The sequence below is a fragment of the Merops nubicus genome, unplaced genomic scaffold (genome assembly GCF_000691845.1).
Source record: "Merops nubicus isolate BGI_N331 unplaced genomic scaffold, ASM69184v1 scaffold3147, whole genome shotgun sequence".
NCBI classification, from domain to species: domain Eukaryota; kingdom Metazoa; phylum Chordata; class Aves; order Coraciiformes; family Meropidae; genus Merops; species Merops nubicus.
Window position 1 is genome coordinate 12,318 of NW_008618120.1, and position 5,462 is coordinate 17,779.

The window sequence follows — 5,462 nt, forward strand, 5'->3', positions numbered from 1 at the left end:
AAAGTGTTTAACAATGGTAATAATACATTATTTCTTTTCTTCTGATGTAGAGCAACCCGAGCTGATGCACTTAGTTTTGACAACTGACAATAAAAGAATTTTATTTGTTCAGTAGAAGAATAATCTTAATTCTAATTTCCTGTTCAGAAAATAGCAGCACAGGCAGTTTTTTTCCAGGGATATGCTGTCCAGGTGGTTGGGTGGGTGACCAAGAAGGTGTTTGACTTTCCCCAGTGCATACCTGGTGCCAGGGGCTGGGCAACCCAGCTCTGGGTCAAACAGAATCTCTCTGCCTCACATCCAACTTTGCAGGTCTGTCTGCCCTTGTGCCCAAAGCCTGGCTGCAGCACATCTACTTCTGTTGCTGCTTTCAGTAGGTGCCATGGGTCCAACAGCCCAGCAACTGCATTTTAATCACTATTCTGTCCATGTAACCTGCAGAAATACCTTTTTTTACTACTCATTGCTATTGTACCCAAGGTGCAAGCTGCTACTGTTTTAATTTATGGAAAAGTGTTGAGCATAAGGGAATGCTCCCTGTCCTCTCGCTCCTTCTTGTGGGGTAGAGGGTCTGTGAGGTGGGACAGAACAACGCAGCCTAATACTCATCCTGGCACCTTCTTGCGCTTGGAGAAATCATCCTGCAGTCTCTTGTGGGTCTCACCTCTGTGCCTGGTGGCAACCTTACCTGAGCTGGCAGGTCCAGCCCAGCCGTACAGGCCCAGGGAGCCTGTATATTGGCAGAATAGCTCTTCGCTTACATATGGACGTGTTGATTCGTTCACTCCCACTAGACGTTGAGATCCAAGAAGTATGGTGGCACCTGTCACCTAGCATGGTGCAGCTGCTGATCTTCTGTTCAAGGCCAAAGGGTAAAGTCTTCCATTAGGAGACAGAATTTTGGGTTGCATCCCTGAACAATTGCTGCTTGTGAGTGGCATTAAAATATGTCTTACCTGAGCAGTTTATGGCTTTGTATTATCATAAAAAAGTTACACTTGCGGGCCAGGGAAGTTCTGCTAGAATTCTTGACTGTGGCTTTTAATTTAGTTCAGGAGTGTTCTGAATTATTTGAATGTAGCTACTAACTGAGAAGATGGTATTATTCTCTGTTAATCACATTTGCAGATGCTACCACTATATTTTGGGGGCTAAATTCATAGCTACTATGCCATGGGGGAAAAGGTCCTCAGTCATGTTTTAAGAAACCACCATACCATTCTGGATACTGTTTCCAGGGAGTCTGTGTGTAACTTCAGGTGAGAGGTGCAAGACACTGCTCTTTATTAATGCATTTAAAATATTTTGTCCCCAGTCACAGTGTTTGTGTTGTTAAGCATCTAATGGCCTGCCTATCCAAAGCATTTGGTTTATCACTGCTAAATCTCTGATGAGGAGAAATGTCATGGATTCAGACAGTGTTTTCCTCTCCTTTTTGTAAATTATCTTCCCAAGAGAATGCTTTATGTTGCTGCACATTATTTTCCTCAACATGTGACTTTCTTTGTGCTCACAGAAATTAGAAATTGATTTCATAATTTCTTGCACTCAGTAGGCTGCTTTAAATTAAAAAATAATAAATGAATAATTATTTACTTAAAGTATAAGCTCATCCTGCTGGAAAAGGTGATTTAAGAAAAGCAGATGATTACATGGAAGACAAATTCGTTTATTTAAACAAAGCCATTTTGCTAGTCAGTTTATATGCATCAGCTAAATGAAATTAGCTTTTGCAGCTCAGGCCTCAGATTGTGACTTTTAATACAATCAAAACAGTGGCCTTTTGCCAAATTTTGTGTATTTTCCTATGAAAGATCATCACAAAAAGATCAGAACTAGAACTATAAACACAACACTGCAGTGTACACATACTTATTTTTAAAATTTTGTGTAGGCTAATGAAAGAATTTAGGCAGTTTTGGGCCAGTTTATCTGTAAAAGTAGTTCGTTGTCCTAGCATTTTTATGCTTTCTGGATCAGAGGATCACTAAATCATTTTTTTATTAATAACTTTAAAAAGTTACTCTGAGAAGTTACTCTATTGCTTCTCATTTAGTGGGAAGGAGTGTAAAAATCAGCAGAGCTGATAGTGTGGTAGAGTTGGCCAGAGCTGTGCATTTCAGCATACTCCTTCCAACATAAGATCAGTTTTTGAACCGAGAAAAATGAATATATTTTTCACAACCCTAACTTATCAGCTAACACACTCTTAGTTTAGGTTATGATTTTCAAAAATGTCTGTGAAGGATTTTGTCACACACATCTCATCTGATTCAGCATTACTGAGGAGGTATAACCCTTCTAGGCACTACTGAGGATACAGAGTAGATTTTTGTAGTGAAACATTTGCCTTATGTAAAAGCTGAATGGAACACAAGGGCTAACCATCTGTAATGGATCTGACAGGAATGCTGCTCTTCTTGGATTTGTGCGGGTTACTGTATAATGTTAATATAAAATGTATGACAACGTTCACATTATTTGCATAGAACATGAAAATGTTGAACTGTTGAGCTAACTGTTCAATGTATGATATTTTAGTAAAGTATTTTGTTACCGCAAATTTCTGTGTTCACTTACCTTTTTGATTGCCAATGTATTAAAAATTTGGGATGTAGTCAGGTTAGGAGGCTTGCTCTTTTTCCAGTTCAAATGAAAAGAATCATAGAATCCTTCAGGTTGGAAAACACCTTTAAGATCATCAAGTGCAGCCTAACACTGCCAAGTGCCACTAAACCTTGTCCCTAAATGCCACATCTAAGTGTCTTCTAAATATCTCCATGGATGGGTGACTCCACCACTTCCCTGGGCAGTCCATTCCAGGGCTTAATGACATTTTAATTGCAGAAATTTTTCCTGATATCCAATTTAAACATCCCCTGGTGCAACCTGAGGCCATTTTCTCCTTTCCTACCACTTTTTACGTGGGAGAGGACACTGACCCCCACCTTGCTACAACCTTCCTTCAGGTAGTTGTAGAGAGTGATAAGGTCTCCCCTGAGCCTCCTTTTCTCCAGGTGAAACAGCCCCAGTTCCTTCATCTGCTCCTCACAAGACTTATGCTCTAGATGCTGCTCCAGCACCTCGAAGTCCTTCTTGTTGTGAGGGTTCCAAAACCAAATACAGTATTTAAGATGCGGCCTTACCAGTGCTGAGTACAGGGGAACAGTCACTTCCCTACTCTTGCTGGCCACACTATTTCTGATACAAGCTAGGATGTTGTTGGCCTTCTTGGCCACTGGGCACACTGCTGGCTTCTATTCAACCGGCTGTCGACCAACACCCCCAGGTCCTTTTCTGCTGAAGCTTTCCAGCCACTCCTCCCCAAGACTGTGGTGTTGCCTGGGGTTGTTGTGACCCAAGTGAAGGACCCAGCACTTGGCCTCGTTGAGTCTGAATCTGTTGCATTTTCTTCCCTTCTCTAAAATGCCTTAGCATGTACATTCTAAAATGAATGGTTGGTTCCTTTTCCTAAGGCAAACATGTAATTCCCATAAAAGAGGAGGAGATCAAGAATGGAAGTGCTTTCCTGACTATTAAGCATGCAATTCTGCCACATTAATGGCCTACTCATAGTACATCTTTAAGTCAAAGGTGCCTTAAAAGAAAGACTTACAAACAAGCTGTGATCTGAATTCAGAAAGTTTTTTCCAAATTACAAGAGTGTCAAGTGCAAGATTGTTAAAACTGTAACAAGGGAATTGATAAAAGACAATTTCAGCCACAGCAGATATCTTTTGGAAGATCAGGATCCAACCTGATATGGTGTTGCCTGTGCCCCTGTAGGCAGCACTGTTTGACTGTGGCTGGCTGCCATGCTCCTTGGGACCTGGAAGCACAGTGCTATTCCCCTATAATTTAAAAGGGAAATGCCAAATAACTGAAGGCTCTCACATTGTTTGCCAAACATAAGCTGTTACGAACTAAAAACTGTAACCAGGAAAGGTCCTCCTTACTACCTTTTTGTTTGTTTGTTTGATCTTTTTTCCTTGCTTATCTTTCTGGTGTGTTTAGCTTGTTCGTTGGCAGCTGGACTTAAATGTTGTAGTTCCTGCCACCAATGTATTTCCAGAAGTAACTGTAAGTATTACCACACTGGATAGAAGAAATTATCTGAGCCACAGGAAGTAGTTATATGCAGTACATAGGAGATTCAGCCTGAAAAAGAGACTTGATTTTGTACATGTTCTAGCTGAGCAAATAGAGTTGTTTTGTTGTTGTTGTTGTTTTGTTTGTTTGTTTGTTGTTTTGTTTTGTTTGTTTTTTTTCCCAAAAGCCTAGTAATACAGTGGTTTTAAGGCTATTGTTCCAAAATTTTACTTAAGTGCATTTTCAATGGAGAATATAATTGGACAATTTCAGTGGTTGAGAGAAAACATTCAAAGCCACATTTTATTTTTTGGGAAAAAAAATCCAAATCCCTTCTCAGTACCTCTCCAACTGAACCATGTACACAACACCCCTTACATTCAGCTACTGCCCTAAATTGACCTCATTTAATTTATGACTTTGGGTGTAGGGATAAAAGAAACCCATGTAATCAGCTTCTTATTCCTCCGTCACCAAAACCACTTAAAAATCACAGCCACCCTTACACTTAAAAACTGTCAGCGTACAGCTGTAGGCGCAGAATGTCATAAATTAGCTATGTGGTGTGATTTACACCTCCAGCTTGTACGTCTTCCAGGCAGCTCTAGTCCCTTCATGTTTAATTTAATTGTTATTGCTGGAACAGCAGTTCTAAGTAAATGTTTGACTCCAGAACATAAAAGAACCTGCAGCTTTTACATGTGCTTCTGCTAGTAGAGGTTCAGTGAGGGGATTAAAAAGAAGAGTGAGCTGAGCCGTGCGGCAGGAGTGGAGGTGAGGAATGTGGCTTGCTCCTGCCGGGGGTGAGGAACAGCAGCAGAACAGCAGCACTTCTTGCTGGCAGGGAGAGACCAGGGCTGAGGGCAAAGATGTGCAATGAACTTCTGTGCTCACCCACTCTCCCAGTCCATCTTGGGGGTCCCATCCCCTTATGCTGAGGCCAAACCTGCATGCCTTGCAGGTGTAACTCAGGTGGCTGGAGGTTTGCTGCTGGAAGCCACTGTAACTGAGTGATACTGCCTTTCCAGCTTTGACGAAAAATGTGTTGCATGGGAAAAGGGAGAAGAGGAGACTGAAAACTTTACCCTATAAATATATCATCCTTCACTATGTTGCTGAGATCTTTCAGTACTCACCAGTTCCCTAAGCTTTTAGGAAATTGGACTTTGTATAAATGTCACAAAGGAAATGGCCAAATATCAAAATAAAATTTACTGCTCCTCTATAAGAGAAAGCCAAAATACAGCAGTGATCACAAGCACTTCCGTTACTCTAACAGAAAAAGAGAAATTGAGTATCTGAAACCCATGTGTGCCAGTGACTTTTGTTCTCTTACTGCAAAACTTACTCCATGTCCCAGTGGAGGCCAGTGA